Genomic DNA, 26,412 nt, shown 5'->3' on the forward strand with positions numbered 1-26,412 from the left:
TTATGTAATGTCCTTGTTTATTTTTTTTTAAATCATTGTTGGCTTAAAGTCTGTTTTGTCTGAAATAAGAAAGGCAACCCTTGCTTTTTTTCTTTTCCATTTTCTTAATAGATCTTTCCCTATCCCTTTACTTTGAGCCTACGGGTATCATTGCATGTGAAATGGGTCTCTTAAAGATACCATAGAGTTTGATCTTGCATCTTCATACAATTTGCTACTCTGTGCCTTTTAAGTGGAGTGTTTAACCCATTTACCTTCAAGGTTAATATTGACATGTGCTGATTTCATCCTGTTAATTGTGCTGTTAGCTGAATGTTCTGTAGACTTTGTGAACCCAAAGTATCTGAGACAGGTCTCAGTCAATATAGAAAGTTTATTTTGCCAAGGTTAAGAATGCAATCATGACACAGCCTCAGGAGGTCCTGATGACATGTGCCAAGTTGATTGGGGCACAGCTTGCTTGTATACATTTTAGGGGGACATAATACATCAATCTCTATATATAAGACTTACATTGGTTCAATCTAGAAGGGTGAGACAACTCGAAGCAGGGGTGTGGGTGGGAGGGGAGCAGTATTCCAGGTCATAGGTAGATTTAAACATATTCTGATTGGCAATTGGTTAAGAGTTATTATCAGTAGAAAGAAATATCTGGGTTAAAATAAGGGGTTGTGGAGACCAAGGTTTTATCATGCAGATGAAGCTTCAGGCAGCAGGCTTCAGAGAAAGTAGATTGTAAATATTTCTGATCAGACTTAAGGTCTGTGTTGATGTTAATGCTGGAGGGGTATAATAGGCATGTCCAATACCCACTTTCCATCATGACCTGAACCAGTCTTTCAGATTAAATTTTAGAGTGCCCTAGCTAATAAGGGAGTCCATTCAGATGGTTGCAGGAGGCAGGGGTGTGGGGGAGTGGGGCGGGGGGCTTCGAATTTCATTTTTGGTTTATGACTTGATTGTGTCATTGTTTTATTACTGTCAATGATTTATATACTAAAGCATGTTTCTGTTTTGGCTGGTAAGAGTCTTTCATTTCCATATTTAGCACTCCCTTAAAGGACCTTTTGTGAGGCAGGTCTGGTGGTAATGAATTCCCTTTGCATTTGCTTGTCTGAAAAGGATTTTATTTTATTTCTCCTACACTTATGAAGCTTAGTTTAGCTGGATATAAAATTATTGACTGGAATTTTGTTTCTTTAAGAATGATGAATATAGGCCCCCAAGCTCTCCTGGCTTGTGGAGTTTCTGCTGAAAGTTCTGCTGTTAGTCTGACAGGGCTTCCTTTGTAGACGACCTGCCCCTTCTTTCTAGCTGCCTTTAAGATTTTTTCTTTCATGTTCATCTTGGAGAATCTGATGATTACGTGTCTTGGGGATGGCTGTCTTGTATAGTATCTTGCAGGGTTTCTCTACATTTCCTGAATTTGAATGTTGACCTCTCTAGTGAGGTTGGGGAAATTTTCATGGATAATATCCTCAGCTATGTTTTCCAAGTTGCTTGTTCTCTCTCCCTTTCTTCCATGGACACAAATAAGTCATATATTTGGTCTCTTTTGCTCATTCTTTTTTATTCTTTTTGCTTTATTTTTGTCTAAGTCAATTTGAAGAACTGGTCTTCGAGCTCTGAGATTCTTCAGTTTGGTTTATTTTGCTGTTAATACTTCTGATTGTATTACAAAATTCTTGTAGTAAACTTTTCATGTCTATCAGATCAGTTTGCTTCTTTCTTAAAATGGTTCTTTCACCTTTCAGTTCTTGTATCATTTTACTGGGTTCCTTGGATTCCTTGGATTGGGTTTCAAGTTTCTTTTGAATGTCAATGATCTTCATTGCCATCCAGATTCTGAATTCTATGCCTTTCATTTCTGCCATTACAGCCTGGATAAGAACCATGACTCCGGAGCTAGTGTGGTCATTTGGAGGTAAGAAGACACTCTGGTTTTTTGAGTTGCCAGATTCTTATGTCAGCTCTTTCTCATCTGATGTTCTTTTAATCTTTGAAGTTGCTGTCTTTTGCATTGGGCTTTTTGCTTTTATATTCTTTGATGTCCTTAAGGGCTTGACTTTAGTATAAGTTGGATTCAGTCCACTGGCTTAGTTTCTGGATGATTTCAGAGGGCCAAGACTCAGCTCGGCACTCCTGGGCTGTATGCTGTAACACTAGAGGACTGGGCCCAGGCCCATGGCTTTGTTATCTGGCCCCTCAAAATTAAGCATCTGTTGCATTGGAGGAGCCAAGATGTTCCTGGTCCACTGGCAACAACACTCTGATGGGGGATGCAGGCAAAATCATTTCATAGAGGTGGCAAGGCCCATGCTGGCATATGCATAACAGTGCTGGCAGGGTGGGAGTAAGGCAGTGGCGTCCACATGTGCGTGCACCAGCACATGTGGTGCAGAAGCAGGAACTATGTATATGCACTTGTGCTGGCAGTGGCTAGGCAGCAAAGTTCACATGCTTACACATGCCAGCAAAGTGGTAGGCGGAGGGTGTGGCCAAGTACATGCTGGCAAGGCAGTGGGGGAAGCCTGTGGGTGGGTGCATGCTTATAGGGGATCATCTGCAGAAGCTCTCCAATGGTTAGGTGGGATCTGCCAATGAAGGAGTTATGGTACTAGCCACCAGGATGCTCCCCAGTTGAACATCTGAGACTGTGCTTCAAATGGGCATGGCCAGGAAGGTACTCTGAGAGAGGCCAGCAAAGAGGGGCCTGCTCAAATCTGACTGGATCCATTTCACAGGCAAGATAGCCCTGTTCTGTCCATACTTGACAGTCAACAAAGGCCAAAGCCACCCAGAGGAGGATGGTAAGCCTTGGTAAATGGACATCACTGGCTATGCTCCACTGCCACCGTTCCTATGCTAAACCCTCTGGGCTCCATGCAGGCTGGAGTCCCATCCTGGCTAGCTCTCCAAGCAGCTCTCCCTGACAGCTCAAATGTCCATGAAGGTCATGAGATCTCCTGCAGCTAGTATTCATAAAGTTTATGGTGAAAGTAGGCCACCCCATGCCTACTCACCTCTTCCCCAGGAGCCACTTGAGGCCAGGAATGAGTCCTAGTGTTTGGCAACCTCATGCAGAGTTCCCAGTTTCCTCTCCCTTTACCCCAGGGTCTGCATCCTCCCTCTATCCACCATCAATGCCTTACTTCAGAAGATCTGCTTGGAGTGTGCTTGTCTTTTTGATGGTCTAATCTCTCAGTGGGGGAAGCTCTTCCTGGCTGTGTCTAGTCACCCGTCTTGGCTCTACCACCCAGCCTTCATTTTTGAAGCGTAGTTTTGCTGGGTAAAGCATACTTGATTGGCAATTTTTTTTCCAACTCATGGAAGATGTCAGTCAATTGCCTTCTTGTTTGCATTTTTTCCAATGATAATTCTGCTGTAAATCTTATCATTTCTCCTTTGTGGGTAATATGTCTTTTTTTTCCTATGACTGTCTTCAAGATGTTCTCTTTTCCTTTGGTTTTCAGAATTTTGAATACTATATGCCTAGTTGTGTGCATGCATGTTTGTGTGTGTTTGTGTGTGTGTGTTGGTATTTATACTGCTTGATGCTCTCTGCCTTCTTGGATCTGTGGCTTGGTGTCTGTCACTAATTTCAGATATCTCTTGGCCATTATTTCTTCAAATATGTATTCTGATCCACTCTCTATTTCTTCTATTTATGGAAGTGCACATATATTAAATTGTTTGATATTGTCCTATAGCTCTTGGATGCCCTATTCTGTTTTCTTCACTTTTTTGTTTTTGGTATTTGAAAGTAGATAATTTTTTGACCTATATTGAAGTTCACTGGTTCTTTCATAGCTGTTTTGAGTTTACTGCTGATCCTGTTGAAGGCATTCTTCATTTCTGTTACTGTATGTTTTATTTGTAATGTCTCTTTATTATTTTTTATAATTTGCCTCTGTCTGCTTAATTGCCTATCTGATCTTTCATGTTGCATACCTTTTCCAATGGAAACTTTAACACACTAATTATAGTTGTTTTGAATTCCCTGCCTGATATTTCCAACTTCTAAATCACATCTGAACTTGCTTTTAGGATTGCTTTGTCTCTCTTCAGGCTTAATTTCTGTTGCCTCACTTTATGCCTTATAATATTTGTTGCAATCTGCACATGTTGTATAGGTTAGTAGATACTGAAATAAATATATTTTTTAATCTATTTTTAAATTTTATTTATTTTTTTAAGAGACATCCTTTTTTTTATTATTATACTTTAAGTTCTAGGGTACATGTGCACAATGTGCATGTTTGTTACATATGTATACATGTGCCATGTTGGTGTGCTGCACCCATTATCTCATCATTTACATTAGGTATATCTCCTAATGCTATCCCTCCCCCCTTCCCCCACCCCACAACAGGCTCCAGTGTGTGATGTTCCCCATCCTGTATCCAAGTGTTCTCATTGTTCAATTCCCACCTATGAGTGAGAACATGCGGTGTTTCGTTTTCTGTCCTTGTGATAGTTGGCTCCGAATGATGGTTTCCAGCTTCATCCATGTCCCTGCAAAGGACATGAACTCGTTCTTTTTTATGGCTGCATAGTATTCCATGGTGTATATGTGCCACATTTTCTTAATCCAGTCTATCACTGATGGACCTTTGGGTTGGTTCCAAGTCTTTGCTATTGTGAACAGTGCCGCAATAAACATATGTGTGCATGTCTCTTTATAGCGGCATGATTTACAATCCTTTGGGTATATACCCAGTAATGAGATGGCTGGGTCAAATGGTATTTCCAGTTCTGGATCCTTCGGGAATCGCCACACTGTCTTCCACAATGGTTGAACTAGTTTCCAGTCACACCAACAGTGTAAAAGTGTTCCTATTTCTCCACATCCAGTCCAGCACCTGTTGTTTCCTGACTTTTTCATGATCGCCATTCTAACTGGTGTGAGATGGTATCTCATTGTGGTTTTGATTTGCATTTCTCTGATGGCCAGTGATGATGAGCATTTCTTCATGTGTGTTTTGGCTGCATAAATGTCTTCTTTTGAGAAGTGCCTGTTCATATCCTTTGCCCACTTTTTGATGGGGTTGTTTGTTTTTTCTTGTAAATTTGTTTAAGTTCTTTGTAGATTCTGGATATTAGCCATTTGTCAGATGGGTAGATTGCAAAAATTTTCTCCCATTCTGTAGGTTGCCTGTTCACTCTTATGGTAGTTTCTTTTGCTGTGCAGAAGCTCTTTAGTTTAATTAGATCCCATTTGTCAATTTTGGCTTTTGTTGCCATTGCTTTTGGTGTTTTAGACATGAAGTCCTTGCCCGTGCGTATGTCCTGAATGGTATTGCCTAGGTTTTCTTCCAGGGTTTTTATGGCTTTAGGTCTAACGTTTAAGTCTTTCATCCATCTTGAATTAATTTTTGTATAAGGTGTAAGGAAGGGATCCAGTTTCAGCTTTCTACATATGGCTAGCCAGTTCTCCCAGCACCATTTATTAAATAGAGAATCCTTTCCCCATTTATTGTTTTTCTCAGGTTTGTCAAAGATCAGATTGTTGTAGATGTGTGGTATTATTTCTGAGGGCTCTGTTCTGTCTCATTGGTCTATATCTCTGTTTGGTACCAGTACCACGCTGTTTTGGTTACTGTAGCCTTGTGGTATAGTTTGAAGTCAGGTAGCGTGATGCCTCCAGCTTTGTTCTTTTGGCTCAGGATTGTCTTGGCAATGCGGGCTCTTTTTTGGTTCCATATGGAGTTTAAAGTAGTTTTTTCCAATTCTGTGAAAAAAGTCATTGGTAGCTTGATGGGGATGGCATTGAATCTATAAATTACCTTGAGTAGTATGGCCATTTTCATGATATTGATCCTTCCAACCATGAGCATGGAATGTTCTTCCATTTGTTTGTATCCTCTTTTATTTCCTTGAGCAGTGGTTTGTAGTTCTCCTTGAAGAGGTCCTTCACATCCCTTGTAAGTTGGATTCCTAGGTATTTTATTCTCTTTGAAGCCATTGTGAATGGGAGTTCACTCATGATTTGGCTCTCTGTTTGTCTGTTATTGGTGTATAAGAATGCTTGTGATTTTTACACATTGATTTTATATCCTGAGACTTTACTGAAGTTGCATATCAGCTCAGGGAAATTTTGGGCTGAGACGACGGGGTTTTCTAGATATACAATCATGTCATCTGCAAATAGGGACAATTTGACTTCCTCTTTCCCTAATTGAATACCCTTTATTTCTTTCTCCTGCCTGATTGCCCTGGCCGGAACTTCCAACACTATGTTGAATAGGGGTGGTGAGAGAGGGCATCCCTGTCTTGTGCCAGTTTTGAAAGGGAATGCTTCCAGTTTTTGTCTATTCAGTATGATATTGGTTGTGGGTTTGTCATAAATAGCTCTTATTATTTTGAGATACATACCATGACTACCTAATTTATTGAGAGTTTTTAGCATGAAGGGCTGTTGAAATATGTCAAGGGCCTTTTCTGCATCTATTGAGATAACCTTGTGGTTTTTGTCTTTGGTTCTGTTTATATGATGGATTACATTTATTGATTTGTGGATGTTGAAGCAGCCTTGCATCCCAGGGATGAAAGCAACTTGATCGTGGTGGATAAACTTTTTGATATGCTGCTGGGTTCGGTTTGCCAGTATTTTATTGAGGATTTTTGCATCGATGTTCATCAGGGATATTGGTCTCAAATTCTCTCTTTTCCTTGTGTCTCTGCCAGGCTTTGGTATCAGGATGATGCTGGCCTCATAAAATGAGTTAGGGAGGATTCCCTCTTTTTCTATTGATTGGAATAGTTTCAGAAGGAATGGTATGAGCTCCTCCTTGTACCTCTGGTAGAATTCGGCTGTGAATTCATCTGGTCCTGGACTTTTTTTGGTTGGTAAGCTATTAATTATTGCCTCATTTTCAGAGCCTGTTATATTGGTCTATTTGGAGATTCAACTTCTTCCTGGTTTAGTCTTGGGAGGGTGTATGTGTCCAGGAATTTATCCATTTCTTCTAGATTTTCTGGTTTATTTGTGTAGAGGTGTTTTTAGTATTCTCTGATAGTAGTTTGTATTTCTGTGGGATCGGTGGTGATATCCCCTTTATCATTTTTTATTGCATCTATTTGATTCTTCTCTCTTTTTTTCTTTATTAGTCTTGCTAGCAGTCTATCAATTTTGTTGATCTTTTCAAAAAATCAGCTCCTGGATTGATTGATTTTTTGAAGGGTTTTTTGTGTCTCTATTTCCTTCAGTTCTGCTCTGATTTTAGTTATTTCTTGCCTTCTGGTAGCTTTTGAATGTGTTTGCTCTTGCTTCTCTGGTTTTTTTATCTGTGATGTTAGGGTGTCAACTTTAGATCTTTCCTGCTTTCTCTTGTGGGCATTTAGTGCTATAAATTTCCCTCTACAAACTGCTTTGAAGGTGTCCCAGAGATTCTGGTATGTTGTGTCTTTGTTCTCGTTGGTTTCAAAGAACATCTTTATTTCTGCCTTCATTTCATTATGTACCCAGTAGGCATTCAGAAGCAGGTAGTTCAGTTTCCATGTAATTGAGCGGTTTTGAGTGAGTTTCTTAATCCTGAGTTCTAGTTTGACTGCACTGTGGTCTGAGAGACAGTTTGCTATAATTTCTGTTCTTTTACATTTGCTGAGGAGTGCTTTACTTCCAACTATGTGGTCAATTTTGGAATAGGTGTGGTGTGGTGCTGAAAAAAATGTATATTCTGTTGATTTGGGGTGGAGAGTTCTGTAGATGTCTATTAGGTCCGCTTGGTGCACAGCTGAGTTCAATTCGTGGATATCCTTGTTAACTTTCTGTCTCGTTGATCTGTCTAATGTTGACAGTGGGGTGTTAAAGTCTCCCATTATTATTGTGTGGGGTGTCTAAGTCTCTTTGTAGGTCTCTAAGAACTTGCTTTATGAATCTGGGTGCTCTTGTATTGGGTGCATATATATTTAGGATAGTTAGCTCTTCTTGTTGAATTGATCCCTTTACCATTATGTAATGGCCTTATTTGTCTCTTTTGATCTTTGTTGGTTTAAAGTCTGTTTTATCCGAGACTAGGATTGCAACCCCTGCCTTTTTTTGTTTTCCATTAGCTTGGTAGATCTTCCTCCATCCCTTTATTTTTAGCCTATGTGTGTCTCTGCACATGAGATGAGTTTCCTGAATACAGCACACTGATGGGTCCTGACTCTTTATCCAATTTGCCAGTCTGTGTCTTTTAATTGGAGCATTTAGCCCATTGACTTTTAAAGTTAATATTGTCATGTGTGCATTTGGTCCTGTCATTATGATGTTAGCTGGTTATTTTGCTCGTTAGTTGATGCAGTTTCTTCCTAGCCTTGATAGTCTTTACAATTTGGCATGTTTTTGCAGTGGCTGGTACTGGTTGTTCCTTTCCATGTTTAGGGCTTCCTTCAGGAGCTCTTTTAGAGCAGGTCTGGTGGTGACAAAATCTCTCAGCATTTGCTTGTCTGTAAAAGATTTTATTTCTCCTTCACTTATAAATCTTAGTTTGGCTGGTATGAAATTCTGGCTTTAAAATTCTTTTCTTTAAGAATGTTGAATATTGGTCCCCACTCTCTTCTGGCCTGTAGAATGTCTGCCGAGAGATCAGCTGTTAGTCTGATGGGCTTCCCTTTGTGGGTAACCCGATCTTTTTCTCTGGCTGCCCTTAACATTTTTTCCTTCATTTTAACTTTGATGAATCTGACAATTATGTGTCTTGGGGTTGCTCTTCTTGAGGAGTATCTTTGTGGTGTTCTCTGTATTTCCTGAATTTGAATGTTGGCCTGCCTTGCTAGATTGGGGAAATTCTCCTGGATAATATCCTGCAGAGTGTTTTCCAACTTGATTTCATTATCCCCGTCACTTTCAGGTACACCAATCAGACGTAGATTTGGTCTTTTCACATAGTCCCATATTTCTTGCAGGCTTTGTTCGTTTCTTTTTATTCTTTTTTCTCTAAACTTCTCTTCTTGCTTCATTTCATTCCTTTGACCTTCCATCACTGATACCCTTTATTCCAGTTGATCGCATCGGCTACTGAGGCTTGTGCATTCGTCACGTAGTTCTTGTGCCTTAGTTTTCAGCTCCATCAAGTCCTTAAGGACTTGTCTGCATTGGTTATTCTAGCTAGCCATTCGTCTAATTTTTTTTCAAGTTTTTAAACTTCTTTGCCATGGGTTCGAACTTCCTCCTTTAGCTCAGAGTAGTTTGATCGTCTGAAGACTTCTTCTCTCAACTCATCAAAGTCATTCTCCATCCAGCTTTGTTCCATTGCTGGTGAGGAGCTGCGTTCCTTTGGAGGAGGATAGGCACTCTGATTTTTAGAGCTTCCAGTTTTTCTGCTCTGTTTTTTCCCCATCTTTGTGGTTTTATCTACCTTTGGTGTTTGATGATGGGGACGTACAGATGGGTTTTTGGTGTGGATGTCCTTTCTGTTTGTTAGTTTTCCTTCTAACAGTAAGGACCCTCAGCTGCAGGTCTGTTGGTGTTTTCTGGAGGTCCACTGCAGACCCTGTTTGCCTGGGCATCAGCAGCAGAGGCTGCAGAACAGCGGATATTGGTGAGCAGGAAGTGTTGCTGCCTGATCGTTCCTCTGGAAGTTTTGTCTCAGAGGAGTACCCGACCGTGTGAGGTGTCAGTCTGCCCCTACTGGGGGGTGCCTGCCAGTTAGGCTACTCGGGGGACAGGGATCCACTTGAGGAGGCAGTCTGTCCATTCTCAGATCTCAAGCTGCATGCTGGGAGAATCACTACTCTCTTCAAAGCTGTCAGACAGGGACATTTAAGTCTGCAGAGGATTCTGCTGCCTTTTGTTTGGCTATGCCCTATCCCCAGAGGTGGAGTCTATAGAGGCAGGCAGGCCTCCTTGAGCTGTGGTGGGCTCCACCCAGTTCGAGCTTCCCAGCTGCTTTGTTTACCTACTCAAGCCTCGGGGCAATGGTGGGCATCCTTCCCCTGGCCTCGCTGCTGCCTTGCAGTTTGATCTCAGACTGCTGTGCTAGCAATCAGTGAGAATCCGTGGGTGTAGGACCCTCTGAGCCAGGTGTGGGATATAATCTCCTGGTTTGCCGTTTTCTAAGCCCATCGGAAAAGCGCAGTTTTAGGGTAGGAGTGACTCAATTTTCCAGGTGCCGTCTTTTACCCCTTTCTTTGACTAGAAAAGGGAATTCCCTGATCCCTTGCACTTCCCAGGTGAGGCGATGCCTTGCCCTGCTTTGGTTCACACTCGGTGCACTGCACCCACTTTCCTGCACCCACTTTCCGACACTCCCCAGTGAGATAAACCTGGTACCTCAGTTGGAAATGCAGAAATCACCTGTCTTCTGTGTTGCTCACGCTGGGAGCTGTAGACTTGAGCTGTTCCTATTCGGCCATCTTGGCTCCACCCCCCTTATTACTGTTTTATATTTAAAAATCCTTCAACAAACTGAGGCTAGAAGGAAATTATTTCAAGATAATAAAAGCCATATGTGAAAAGCACACAGCTAACATCATAGCCAGTGGTGAAAAACTGCAAACTTTCCCTCTAAAATCAGAAACAAGGTATGGGTTCCCACTTTTCCTACTTCCATTCAATATGCTGTTGGAAGTTCTACCCAGAGCAATTAGGGAAGAAAAAGAAATAAAATTCATCCAAAGCAGAAAGAAATAAGTAAAATTATCTCTACTCAAAAATTACATGATTTTATATGTAGAAATGCCTAACAAATAAACACACACATGCCAACACACACACACAGTTAGAACTAAGTAAATGAATTCAACCAAATTGCAAGGTACAAAAGCAACATGCAAAAATCAGTCATGTTTCTACACACTGAGAATCATCAATGTGTAAAAGGAATTAAGAAAAACTTTTCTATTTATAATAGCATCAAATAAAAAATACTTAGGTATAAATTTAAACAAAGAAATGAAAAACCTATACACTAAAAATTATACAATACTGCTGAAAGAAATTAGATAATTACACAAATAAATGGAAAGACATCCTGTGTTAATGGATTTTAGGACTTCATATTTTTAAGATATCCATACTACCCAATGCAAGTCTTTCAAATTGAATGCAATTCCTATCAAAATTCCAGTAATGTTTATGGCAGAAATAGACAACTTCATCCTAAAATTTATATAGACGGTAAAGGAACCCCAAAAAGCCAAAACAATTTTGAAAAAGAGGAAAAGTTAGTGGAATCACACTTCCTAGTTTCAAAACTTACTATAAAGCTATAAGAACCAAAACAGTATGATACTGGCACAAAGACAAAAATATAGACCAATGGAATAAAATAGAGACGCCCTGTGTTAGCCCATTTTTGCATTGTTATAAAGAAATACCTGAGGCTGGGTAATTTATAAAGAAAAGAGGTTTTTTTAATTGGCTCACAGTTCTGCAGACTGTACAAAAGTGTGACACCAGCATCTTCTTCACTTCTGGTGAGGCCTCAGAGAACTTTTACTCACGGCAGAAGGCAAAGGAGAAGCAAGCATATCACATGGCAAGAGAAGGACCAAGAGAGACAAGGGGGTGATTCCATACTGTTTTAAAAAAAACAGATCTTCCATAAATAGAGCTAGAATCTACTCATCACCAAGGGGATGGCACTAAGCCATTCATGAGAAATCTGCCCCCATGGTCCAATACCTCCCACTAGGCCCAACCTCCAACATTCAAAATCACATTTCAACATGAGATTTGGAGGGAATATCCTTTCTGTATTGTGTATTGTTATTGCTTTTTTTGAAGATTAGTTGGCCGTATATGTGTGAATATATTTGTGAACTATCTATTTTGTTCAGTTGGTTGATGTATCTGTTTTTATGCCAGTACAATTCTCTATTGATTACTATATCTTTATAATATACTTGGAAATTAGGCAGCGTGATGCCGCCAGATTTGTTGTCTTTTCTCATTATGTCTTTGGCTACTTAGGGTCTCCCAGGTAGGTGAAAAGGTGCTTAACATAATTAATCATCAAGGGAATGCAAATTAAAACCACAGTGAGATATCACTTCACATCTGTTAGTATGAATATGATCAAAATGCCAAGTGATAACAAGTATCAATGTAGGCTTCTCAAAACAACGAATACTAGGAGAGGGAGGCAGGGCAAGATGACTAAATAGAAGCCTACAGCAGGTTTCCCCCTACCACACAGGAACACCATATTGAACATAAATAAAGCACCTTCAAAAGAACCAAATATCAAGGGAGTGGTCACAGTACTTGCTTTAACATCATATTAAGGAAAAAGGCAATGAAGAGGGTAGGAAACACAGTCTTTCTTAAATAGCCTACACCACCCCTCTCGTATCCCCCAGCAGTGGTTACATGGAACAGAGAGAATCTCTGTACTTAGGGAAAGGAAAGTGCTGAAATTTTGGGACTATGCATTCAAACTCAGTGCTGCCCTACCATAGTCAAAAGCAACACAGGGCAGAACTCAACCAGCACCCACGGAGGGAGCATTTAGACCAGCCATAGTCAGAGATGAATTGTCCATCCCAGCAGTCGACACCTGAGTTCCAGCAAGCCCTGCCACTGCAGGCTAAAGTGCTATGGGGCCCTAAATAAACTTGAAAGACAGTCTCAGCCACAAGGACTGCAATTCCTACGTGAGTCCTGGTACTATGCTGGGCTCAAAGCCAGGTAGACTTGGAGTGTAGACAATGTAGTGATGCACCAGCTAGGGCAGCCTAGGGAATGCTCATGTCACCCTTCCCTCAAACCCAGGCATCACAACTTGCAGCTCCAGGAGAGACTCCTACCTTCTCCTTGAAGAGACGAGAGGAGAGTGGGGAGTGAAGAGGACTGTGTCTTGCAATTGGGTACCAGCCCAGCCATAGTAGGATAAAGCAACAGGAATAGTCCCAAGGCTCCCATTACAAGCCCCAGCTCACAGATGACATTTCTTGACACACTGTGGACTAGAAGGGAACATGCTACCTTGAAGGGAAGGACCAAGTCCTGGCAGGATCTATCACCTGCTAACAAAAAAGCACTTGGGCTCTGCATAATCATCAGTGGTAACCAGCCAGTGCTTGCTGTGGGCCTGGGGTGGTGGTAGCTATGGGGAGAAACTCCTCTACTTGAGGATAGGGGAGGCAAGTGTGAGAGGGACTTTGTCTTGCAGCTTCTTGCCGGCTCAGCCACAGTTTAACAGAGCACCAGGTAGATTCCTAAGATTCTGAACTCCAGGTCCTAGGTCCAGAAGAGCAACTTTTGACCCACCCAGGGCAAGGGGGAACTTGCTGCCCTTAAGGGAAGAACACAAGACTGACTGGCTTCACCACCTACTGGTTGTAGAGCATTTTGGCTTTAAGTGAACATAGGCAGTAGCCAGGCAGTGGTCACTGTGGTATTGGGCAACACCAAGTGGCATGCTGACTTTGGGTCTGACCCAGCACAGTCCCAGTGGTGAGTACCATAGAGGTACTTGTGTCATCCCACACCCAGCTCCAGGCAGCTCAGCACAGAGACTCAATTGGTTTGGGGTAAAGTAAGGAAAGAAAACAAGAACCTCTGCGAGGTAATCCAGGTAATTCCTCCATGATCTTACCCAAGACCACCAAGGCAGTACCTCAGAGTCTGCAAGAGCCATAACATTACCAGACTTAGGGTGTCCCCTAATACAGACAAAGCTGCAGTGACCAAAGGTTTAGAACAACACCTAAATCCCTTTGAATACCTGGAAAGCCTACCCAGGAAGGATGGGTACCAAGCCCAGACTGTGAAGACTACAATAAATACCTAACTCTTCAATGCTCAGACACTGAGGAACATCCACAAGCATCAAGAACATCCAAGAAAACATTACTTCACCAAATGAACTGAATAAAGCACCAGAACCTTAATACACTGTTGGTGGTAAGGTACATTAGTACAACCACTATGGAGAACAGTTTGGAGGTTCCTCAGAAAACTAAAAATAGAGCTACCATACAATCCAGCAATCCCACTGCTGGGTATATGTCCCAAAGAAAGGACATCAGCACATTGAAGACATATCTGCATCCCCATGTTTATTGCAGCCCTACTTACAATAGCCAAGATTTGGATGCAACCTATGTATCCATCAATAGATGGATGGGTAAAGAAAATGTAGTACATATACACAGTGGAGTACTATTCAGTCATAAAAAAGAATGAGATCCTGTTATTTGCAACAACATGGATGAAACTGAAGGACATTATGTTATGTGAAATAAGCCCGAAACAGAAAGGCAGCTTCACATATTTATGGGAGCTAAAAATTAAAACACTTGAACTCATGGAGATAGAGAGTAGAACAATGTTTACCACAGTCTGGGAAGGGTAGTGGGGGTAGGGGGAGTGTGAATGGTTAATGGGTACCAAAAAATAGTTAGAGTAGATAAGATCTAGTATTTGATATCACAACAGGATAACTACAGTCAACGAAAGTTTATTGTACATGCCAGTTGTCACGGCTCTTGTCTGTAATCCCAGCATATTGGAAGGCCAAGGCAGGAGGATGGCTTGAGTCTGGAAGTTCAAGACCAGCCTGGGCAACATAGAGAGAACTTGTCTCTACAAAAAATAAAATAAAATAAAATAAAAACTAACTGCATGTAGTGGCATGCACCCATAGTCTCAGATACATGGGAGGCTGAGGTGGGAGGATCACTTAAGCCTGGGAGGTCAAGGCTGCAGTAAGCCATGATCATGCCACTGCACTCAGTCTGGGTGACAGAGTGAGAATAAATAAAAGTAATGTACAGTTAAAAATAACTAAAAGAGAAGATTGTATTGGTTGGGTGGAGCCAAGATGGCTGAATAGGAACAGCTCCAGTCTACAGCTCCCAGCGTGAGCGACACAGAAGACGGGTGATTTCTGCATTTCCATCTGAGGTACCGGGTTCATCTCACTAGGGAGTGCCAGACAGTGGGAGCAGGACAGTGGGTGCAGCGCACCATGCGCGAGCCGAAGCAGTGCAAGGCATTGCCTCACTCGTGAAGCATAAGGGGTCAGGGAGTTCCCCTTCCTACTCAAAGAAAGGGGTGACAGACAGCACCTGGAAAATTGGGTCACTTCCACCCTAATACTGTGCTTTTCCAATGGGCTTATAAAATGGCACACCAGGAGATTATATCCCGCACATGGCTCAGAGGGTCCTATGCCCACAGAGTCTTGCTGATTGCCAGCACAGTGTTCTGAAATCAAACTCCAAGGTGGCAGCGAGGCTGGGGGATGGGCGCCTGCCATTGCCCAGGCTTGATTAGGTAAACAAAGCAGCCTGGAAGCTCAAACTGGGTGGAGCCCACCACAGCTCAAGGAGGCCTTCCTGCCTCTGTAGGCTCCACCTCTGGGGGCAGGGCACAGATAAACAAAAAGACAGCAGCAACTTCTGCAGACTTAAATGTCCCTGTCTGACAGCTTTGAAGAGAGCAGTGGTTTGCCCAGCATGCAGCTGGAGATCTGAGAACGGGCAGACTGCCTCCTCAAGTGGGTCCCTGACCCCCGAGCAGCCTAACTGGGAGGCACCCACCAGTAGGGGCAAACTGACACCTCACACGACTGGGTACTCCTCTGAGACAAAACTTCCAGAGGAACAATCAGGCAGCAGCATTTGCAGTTCACCAATATCCACTGTTCTACAGCCACCGCTGTTCTGCAGCCACCACTGCTGATACCCAGGCAAACAGGGTCTGGAGTGGACCTCCAGCAAACTCCAACAGACCTGCAGCTGAGGGTTCTGTCTGTTAGAAGGAAAACTAACAAACACAAAGGACATCCACACCAAAAACCCATCTGTATGTCACCATCACCAAAGACCAAAAGTAGATAAAACCACAAAGATGGGGGAAAAACAGAGCAGAAAAACTGGAAACTCTAAAAAGCAGAGCACCTCTCCTCCTCCAAAGGAACTCAGCTCCTCACCAGCAACGGAAAAAAGCTGGATGGGGAGTGACTTTGACGAGCTGAGAGAAGAAGACTTCAGATAATCAAGCTACTCCAAGCTAAAGGAGGAAATTCAAACCAATGGCAAAGAAGTTAAAAACTTTGAAAAAAAAATTAGATGAATGGATACTTAGAATAACCAGTGCAGAGAAGTCCTTAAAGGAGCTGATGGAGCTGAAAGCCAAGGCTCGAGAACTATGTGAAGAACGCAGAAGCCTCAGGAGCCAATGCAATCACCTGGAAGAAAGGGTATCAGTGATGGAAGACGAAATGAATGAAAGGAAGCGTGAAGGGAAGTTCAGAGAAAACAGAATAAAAAGAAATGAACAAAGCCTCCAAGAAATATGGGACTATGTGAAAAGACCAAATCTACGTCTGATTGGTGTACCTGAAAGTGACAGGGAGAATGGAACCAAGCTGGAAAACACTCTGCGGGATATTATCCAGGAGAACTTCCCCAATCTAGAAAGGCAGGCCAACATTCAGATTCAGGAAATACAGAGAACGCCACAAAGATACTCCTCGAGAACAGCATCTCGAAGACACATAATTGTCAGATTCACCAAAGTTGAAATGAAGGAAAAAAATGTTAAGGGCAGCCAGAGAGAAAGGTCAGGTTACCCACAAAGGGAAGCCCATCAGACTTACAGCGGATCTCTCCGCAGAAACTCTACAAGCCAGAAGAGAGTGGAGGCCAATATTCAACATTCTTAAAGAAAAGAATTTTAAAGCCAGAATTTCATATCCAGCCAAACTAAGATTTATAAGTGAAGGAGAAATAAAATCTTTTACAGACAAGCAAATGCTGAGAGATTTTGTCACCACCAGACCTGCTCTAAAAGAGCTCCTGAAGGAAGCCCTAAACATGGAAAGGAACAACCAGTACCAGCCACTGCAAAAACATGCCAAATTGTAAAGACTATCAAGGCTAGGAAGAAACTGCATCAACTAACGAGCAAAATAACCAGCTAACATCATAATGACAGGACCAAATGCACACATGACAATATTAACTTTAAAAGTCAATGGGCTAAATGCTCCAATTAAAAGACACAGACTGGCAAATTGGATAAAGAGTCAGGACCCATCAGTGTGCTGTATTCAGGAAACCCATCTCATGTGCAGAGACACACATAGGCTAAAAATAAAGGGATGGAGGAAGATCTACCAAGCTAATGGAAAACAAAAAAAGGCAGGGGTTGCAATTCTAGTCTCGGATAAAACAGACTTTAAACCAACAAAGATCAAAAGAGACAAATAAGGCCATTACATAATGGTAAAGGGATCAATTCAACAAGAAGAGCTAACTATCCTAAATATATATGCACCCAATACAAGAGCACCCAGATTCATAAAGGAAGTTCTTAGAGACCTACAAAGAGACTTAGACTCCCACACAATAATAATGGGAGACTTTAACACCCCACTGTCAACATTAGACAGATCAATGAGACAGAAACTTAACAAGGATATCCACGAATTGAACTCAGCTGTGCACCAAGCGGACCTAATAGACATCTACAGAACTCTCCACCCCAAATCAACAGAATATACATTTTTTTCAGCACCACACCACACCTATTCCAAAATTGACCACATAGTTGGAAGTAAAGCACTCCTCAGCAAATGTAAAAGAACAGAAATTATAACAAACTGTCTCTCAGACCACAGTGCAGTCAAACTAGAACTCAGGATTAAGAAACTCACTCAAAACCGCTCAACTACATGGAAACTGAAGAACCTGCTTCTGAATGACTACTGGATACATAACGAAATGAAGGCACAAATAAAGATGTTCTTTGAAACCAATGAGAACAAAGACATAATATACCAGAATCTCTGGGACACATTCAAAGCAGTTTGTAGAGGGAAATTTATAGCACTAAATTCCCACAACAGAAAGCAGGAAAGATCCAAAATTGACACCCTAACATCACAATTAAAAGAACTAGAAAAGCAACAGCAAACACATTCAAAAGCTAGCAGAAGGCAAGAAATAACTACGATCAGAGCAGAACTGAAGGATGTAAAGACACAAAAAACCCTTCAAAAAATTAATGAATCCTGGAGCTGGTTTTTTGAAAAGATCAACAAAATTGATAGACCGCAAGCAAGACTAATAAACAAGAAAAGAGAGAAGAATCAAATAGACGCAATAAAAAAATTGATAAAGGGGATATCACCACCGATCCCACAGAAATACAAACTACCATCAGAGAATACTACAAGCATCTCTACGCAAATAAACTAGAAAATCTCAAAGAAATGGATAAATTCCTCGACACATACACCCTCTGAGGACTAAACCAGGAAGAAGTTGAATCTCTGAATAGACCAATAACAGGAGCTGAAATTGTGGCAATAATCAATAGCTTATCAACCAAAAAAAGTCCAGGACCAGATGGATTCACAGCTGAATTCTACCAGAGGTACAAGGAGGAGCTGGTACCATTCCTTCTGAAACTATTCCTATCAATAGAAAAAGAGGGAATCCTCCCTAACTCATTTTATGAGGCCAGCATCATCCTGATGCCAAAGCCTGGCAGAGACACAACCAAAAAAGATAATTTTAGACCCATATCCTTGATGAACATTGATGGAAAAATCCTCAGTAAAATACTGGCAAACTTAATACAGCAGCACATCAAAAAGCTTATCCACCATGATCAAGTGGGCTTCATCCCTGGGAGGCAAGGTCATTTCAACTTAGGCAAATCAATAAATGTAATCCAGCATATAAACAGAACCAACAACAAAAACCACATGATTATCTCAATAGATGCAGAAAAGGCCTTTCACAAAATTCAACAGCCCTTCACGCTAAAAACTCTCAATAAATTAGGTATTGATGGGACGTATCTCAAAATAATAAGAGCTGTCTATGACAAACCCACAGCCAATATCATACTGAATGGGCAAAAACTGGAAGCATTCCCTTTGAAAACTGGCACAAGACAGGAATGCCCTCTCTCACCACTCCTATTCAGCCTAGTATTGGAAGTGCTGGCCAGGGCAATTAAGTAGGAGGAGGAAATAAAGGGTATTCAAATAGAAAAAGAGGAAGTCAAATTGTCCCTGTTTGCAGATGACATGATTGTATATCTAGAAAACCCCATTGTCTCAGCCCAAAATCTCCTTAAGCTGATAAGCAACTTCAGCAAGGTCTCAGGATACAAAATCAATGTGCAAAAATCACAAGCATTCTTATACACCAATAATAGACAAACAGAGAGCCAAATCATGAGTGAACTCCCATTCACAATTGCTTCAAAGAGAATAAAATACCTAGGAATCCAACTTACAGGGGACGTGAAGGACCTCTTCAAAGAGAACTACAAACCACTGCTCAATGAAATAAAAGAGGATACAAACAAATGGAAGAACATTCCATGCTCATGGGTAGGAAGAATCAATACTGTGAAAATGGCCATACTGCCCAATGTAATTTATAGATTCAATGCCATCCCCATCAAGCTACCAATGACTTTCTTCACAGAATTGGAGAAAACTACTTTAAAGTTCATATGGAACCAAAAAAAGCCCGCATCACCAAGTCAATCCTAAGCCAAAAGAACACAGCCAGAGGCATCATGCTACCTGACTTCAAACTATACTACAAGGCTATAGTAACCAAAACAGCATGGTACTGGTACCAAAACAGAGCTATAGATCAATGGAACAGAATAGAGCCCTCCGAAATAATGCTGCATATCTACAACCATCTGATCTTTGACAAACCTGACAAAAACAAGAAATGGGGAAAGGATTCCCTATTTAATAAATGGTGCTGGGAAAACTGGCTAGCCATATGTAGAAAGCTGAAACTGGATCCCTTCCTTACACCTTATACAAAAATTAATTCAAGATGGATGAAAGACTTACATGTTAGACCTAAAACCATAAAAACCCTGGAAGAAAACCTAGGCAATACCATTCAAGACATAGGCATGGGCAAGGACTTCATGTCTAAAACACCAAAAGCAATGGCAACAAAAGCCAAAATTGACAAATGGGATCTAATTAAACTAAAGAGCTTCTGCACAGCAAAAGAAACCACCATCAGAGTGAACAGGCAACGTACAGAATGGGAGAAAATTTTCACAACCTACTCATCTGACAAACGGCTATTATCCAGAATCTACAATGAACTCAAACATATTTACAAGAAAAAAACAAACAACCCCATGAAAAAGTGGGCAAAGGATATGAACAGACACTTCTCAAAAGAAGACATTTATGCAGCCAAAAAACACATGAAAAAATGCTCATCATCACTGGCCATCAGAGAAATGCAAATCAAAACTACAATGAGATACCATTTCACACCAGTTAGAATGGCGATCATGAAAAAGTCAGGAAACAACAGGTGCTGGAGAGGATGTGGAGAAATAGGAACACTTTGACACTGTTGGTGGGACTGTAAACTAGTTCAACCTTTGTGAATGTCAATGTGGCGATTCCTCAAGGATCTAGAACTAGAAATACCATTTGACCCAGCCATCCCATCACTGGGTATATACCCAAAGGACTATAAATCATTCTGCTATAAAGGTACATGCACACGTGTGTTTATTGCGGCACTATTCACAATAGCAAAGACTTGGAACCAAGCCAAATGTCCAACAATGATAGACCGGATTACGAAAATGTGGCACATATATACTATGTTATACTATGCAGCCATAAAAAGTGATGAGTTCATGTCCTTTGTAGGGACATGGATGAAACTGGAAACCATCATTCTCAGCAAACTATCACAAGGACAAAAAATCAAACACTGTATGTTCTCACTCATAGGTGGGAACTGAACAATGTGAACACATGGACACAGGAAGGGGAACATCACACTCCGGGGACTGTTGTGGGGTGGGGGGACGGGGGAGGGATAGCATTTGGAGATATACCTAATGCTAAATGACGAGTTAATGGGTGCAGCACAACAACATGGCACATCTATACATATGTAACAAACGTGTACATTGTGTACATGTACCCTAAAACTTAAAGTATAATAATAATAAAATAAAATAAACAACTAAAAGAGTATAACTGGTTTGTTTGTAACATAAAGAAAGGATAAATAATTGAGATGATGGATACCCAATTTCCATGATGTTATTATTATACATTGTATGGCTGTATCACAATATCTCATGCACTCTACAAATATATATGCCTACTAGGTACCCACAAAAAATAAAAAGGTAGGTAGCTTGCAAATATTTTCTCCCATTCTGTGGGTTGCCTCTTCACTTTGTTGATCGTTTGCTTTGCTGTGCGGAAGCTTTTTGATCTGATGTGATTCCATTTGTCCATTTTTGCTTTGGTTGGCTGTGCTTGTTGCATATTGCTCAAGAAATTTTTGCCCAGACCAAAGTCCTGGAGATTTTCACCAATGTTTTCTCATAGTAATTTCATTGTTTATGGTCTTAGATTTAAGTCTTCGATCCATTTTGATTTGATTTTTGTATATGGCAAGAGATAGGTATCTAGTTTCATTCTACTTTTGTATATGGCAAGACATAGGCATCTAGTTTTTATTCATTCTAATTGCAGATGGAAAAAATTTGATCAGGCCAACTATATATTGATAACAGTTGACTTAGCAGAGATTCTACATTTAATGTTGCAACTTGGGGAATTAGAAATGGCTCTAACAGTTTGGTTGGTGTGCTGAAATGTGGACTAAAATATGGCCCACGGTGAGTGAATTGGAAATGCCCAACTTCCCTTGATTTAATGTAGAGGAAGGGATTCAAAAGCTTAGGGAGATTGGAATGTTACAGTGGATTTGTCATTTAAGATCTACTTATTCACAAAGGAGGCTCTAGAGACATACCTTTCATCAATACTTTAAGAAATAAAATTGTGAGTGGAGCCCCAGTATCCTTAAAGAGCTCCTTGATTACTCTTCTCTATAGACTAGACTTTACACTGGAAACCATAGCCTCCCAATTGGAAAACCTAAGTGCACTGGGAGTAACTGAATCCTCAGGTGGCAAGGCCAAGAGATGTCACTCATCATCCAAAGGCAACATGGGAGTGGTTACCATGATGGACAGCAGAGTCAAGGCAGCAATCAGAATAGCCTGACTCATGGCATTGGCAAGTTATTTATGCTTGATCTTATAAGATCAAACTTTACTCGATATGTATAAACAGAAAATTTCTAGGTCAAGTGAACAAATATCTAATTTGAATCATTAGAAAGAGAGTCATGGCCCCTCAACCAATTACCAGGCTTGAGCCAGTTTACAGACCCAGAACTCCTTGAATGAACGGGATGCTGGGTTTCCTTGAGGACAGACCCCAAAACACTAACAAAATTTTATGCTGCTAATATTTCTGCCAGCCTTCTCCAAAGGGACCTATGGCCTTTTACCTGAGTAACTGTGCATTGGAGAAAAGAAAGAATAAGGCCTTTTGGGAACTACTCAACACCAGCTCTGAACTGACACTGACTCTAGGAAATCCCAAATGTCACTGTGGTCCTCCAGTCAGAGTAGTAGCTCATGGAGGTCAGGTGATCATTGAAGTTTTAAATCAGGTCTGTCTCACAGTAGGTCCCCAAATACATCTTGTGGTTATTTCCCTAGTTTCAGAATGCATAATTGGAATAGACACACTTAGCAGCTTGCAGAATTCCTACATTGGTTCCCTGCCCTGTGCCATGAGGGCTACTGTGGTGGGAAAGGCAAAGTGGAACCCACTAGAACTGCCTCTACCTAAGAAAATAGTAAATCAAAAGCAACACCATATCCCTGGAGGAATGGTAGAAATTAGTGCCATTATCAACAATTTCAAAGATGCAGGTGTAGTGATTCCCACTACAACTCCATTCAATTCTTCTCTTTGAACTCTGCAGAAAATAAATGGACCTTGGAGAATGATGATGAAATCTTGCAAGCTTAACCAAATGGTGACTTCAATTGCACTGCTGTGCTAGATGTTGTTTCGTTGCTTGAGCAAATTAACATATTCCCTGGTACCTGGTATGCAGCCATTAATCTGGCAAATGCCTTTTTCTTCATACTTTTCCACAAGGTCGGCCCTCCAGAGCTGTTTGTTTTCAGTTGGCAAGGCCAGCAACATACCTTCACTACATACCTCAGAGTTACATCAATTCTCTAGCTTTATGCCATAATTTACTTTGCATGGACCTTGATCATCTTTCCCTTCATACTGATATCATACTGCTCCATTACATTAATGACATTATGCTGATTGGAGCTAGTGAGCAAGAAGTAGCAACGACTCTAGACTTACTTCTGTGTCAGAGGGTGGGAAATAAATCTGACTAAAATTCAGTGAAATTTCTTTAGGTCCAGTGATGTGGGCCATGTCAATGTATTCCTTCTAAAGTGAAGAATACGTTGTTTCATCCAGATTCTCCTACAACCAAAAAAGATACACAATGTGTTGTGGGCCTGTTTGGGTCTTGGAGGCAACATATTACTTATATGGATGTGCTACTCTGACACATTCACTGAGTGACCTGAAAAGCTGCTAGTTTTGAGTGGTGCCCAGAACAGGAGAAGACCTGCAAGAGGTCTAGGCTGCTGTGCAAGCTGCTTTGCCACTTGGGCCATATGATGCATCAGATCCAGTGGTGCTTGAAGTGACAGTGGGAGATAAAGATGCTGTTTGGAACCTTTGGCAGTCCCCTATAGGTGAATCACAGTGCAATGTTTCAGGACTTTGAAACAAGTCCCTGACATTATCCTCAGATAATTATTCTCCTTTTGAGAAACAGCTCTTGGTCTGCTACTGGGCTTTAGTAGAAACTGAATGCTAGACCATGGGCTACTAAGTTACCATGTAACCTGAGTTGCCATTCATGAATGGGTGTTATCTGATTAAGCTAGCTACACACCATCATCAAATGGAAATAGTCTATACAGATCAGGCCTAAGCAGGCTCTGAATGCACAATTAAGTTACATAAAAGCGTGATTGAAATGTTCATGGTCCTCAGTCCTTCTACACCGTCTTCTCTCTTCCAGTTCATACCTATGGTCTCATGCAGAGTACCTTACAATCAGTTGTCAGAAGAGGAGAAGACTTGGGGCCAGTTTACAGACAGTTCTGCATATGTGGATACCACTCAAAATTGGACAGATGCAGCACTATAGCCCACTCTGGGATATTCTTAATTGAGACTTATGAAGGGAAATCTTTCCAATGGGAAGAACTTTGGGCAGTGTACTTGGTTGCACACTTTGCTTGGAAGGAGAAATAGCCAGACACACTATTATGTACTGATTCGTGAGCTGTAGCAAATGATTTGGCTTATTAGGGAAATACAAATCATAAACACAGTCAGGGACTTGGAAAGAGCATAATTGGAAAATTGGTGACAAATATTTCTAGGGAAGAGACATGTGGGTAGACTTTTTTTTTTCTTTTTTTGATATAGATCTTGCTCTGCCACCCAGGCTGGAGTGCAAGGGCTTGATCTTGGCTCACTGCAAACTCCGCCTCCAAGGCTCAAGTGATTCTCCTGCCTCAGCCTCCTAAGGAGCTGGGATTACAGGCACCTGCCACCATGCCCAGCTAATTTTCTTATTTTTAGTAGAGATGGGGTTTTGCCATGTTGGCCAGGCTGGTCTGGAACTCCTGAACTCAGGTGATCCACCCGCCTTGGCCTCCTAAAGTGCTCAGATTACAGGCGTGAGCCACCTTGCCCAGCCAGACCTCTTTTAATGGGCAATAAATGTGAAGATACTTGTGTTCCATGTAAATGTTCACCAAAGGGTGACCTCAGCAGAGGAGTATTTTAATACTTAAGTGGAAAGGATTGATCAATTTTGTGGTTACCAGTAAGCTTCTATTCCTGGTTACTCTTATCATTGTCCAGTGAGGTTATGAACAGTGGCCATGGTAGCAGGGATGATGGTTCTGCATGGGCTCAATAACATGAACTTCTACTCACCAAAGCTGACCTGGCTATGGCTACTGGTTAGTGTCCAACCTGCCAGCAGCAGAGACAAACATTCAGTCCAGGTAATGGCACCAGTCTCCAGGGTGATCAACCTGGTGGACAGTTGATTACACTGGATAGCTTCCCTTATGGAAGGGACAGTGCTTTGTACTTAGCGAAATAGATACTTACTCTGGATACAGATTTGCATTCCCTATGTTCAATGCCTATGCCAAAACTACCATCAGTGGACTTTTTTTTCTATTCAGGCCCTCATCAGATTGGGTGGTGCCCACTTACATTGGTGAGAGCATGCTTATTTACTTATTTATTTATTTATTTATTATACTTTAAGTTCTAGGGTACATGTGCACAACGTGCAGGTTTGTTACATATGTATACATGTGCCATGTTGGTGTGCTGCACCCATTAACTCATCATTTACATTAGGTATACCTTCTAATGCTATCCCCCACCCACTCACCCCACAACAGGCGCCAGTGTGTGATGTTCCCCTTCCTGTGTCCATGTGTTCTCATTGTTCAATTACCACATATGAGTGAGAACACGCTGTGTTTGGTTTTTTGTCCTTGCAATAGTTTGCTGAGAATGATGGTTTCCAGCTTCATCCATGTCCCTACAAAGGACATGAACTCATCATTTTTTATGGCTGCATAGTATTCCATGGTGTATATGTGCCACATTTTCTTTTTTTAAATTTTATTTATTATTATTATACTTTAAGTTTTAGGGTACATGTGCACATTGTGCAGGTTAGTTACATATGTATACATGTGCCATGCTGGTGCGCTGCACCAACTAACTCGTCATCTAGCATTAGGTATGTCTCCCAATGCTATCCCTCCCCCCTCCCCCCACCCCACAACAGTCCCCAGAGTGTGATGTTCCCCTTCCTGTGTCCATGTGTTCTCACTGTTCAATTCCCACCTATGAGTGAGAATATGCGGTGTTTGGTTTTTTGTCCTTGCGATAGTTTACTGAGAATGATGATTTCCAATTTCATCCATGTCCCTGCAAAGGACATGAACTCATCATTTTTTATGGCTGCATAGTGTTCCATGGTGTATATGTGCCACATTTTCTTAATCCAGTCTATCATTGTTGGACATTTGGGTTGGTTCCAAGTCTTTGCTATTGTGAATAATGCTGCAATAAACATACTTGTGCATGTGTCTTTATAGCAGCATGATTTATAGTCCTTTGGGTATATACCCAGTAATGGGATGGCTGGGTCAAATGGTATTTCTAGTTCTAGATCCCTGAGGAATCGCCACACTGACTTCCACAATGGTTGAACTAGTTTCCAGTGCCACCAACAGTGTCAAAGTGTTCCTATTTCTCCACATCCTCTCCAGCACCTGTTGTTTCCTGACATTTTAATGATCGCCATTCTAACTGGTGTGAAATGGTATCTCATTGTGGTTTTGATTTGCATTTCTCTGATGGCCAGTGATGGTGAGCATTTTTTCATGTGTTTTTTGGCTGCATAAATGTCTTCTTTTGAGAAGTGTCTGTTCATGTCCTTTGCCCACTTTTTGATGGGGTTGTTTGTTTTTTTTCTTGTAAATTTGTTTGAGTTCATTGT

Source organism: Gorilla gorilla, chromosome X (genome assembly GCF_029281585.2).
Source record: "Gorilla gorilla gorilla isolate KB3781 chromosome X, NHGRI_mGorGor1-v2.1_pri, whole genome shotgun sequence".
NCBI classification, from domain to species: Eukaryota; Metazoa; Chordata; class Mammalia; order Primates; family Hominidae; genus Gorilla; species Gorilla gorilla.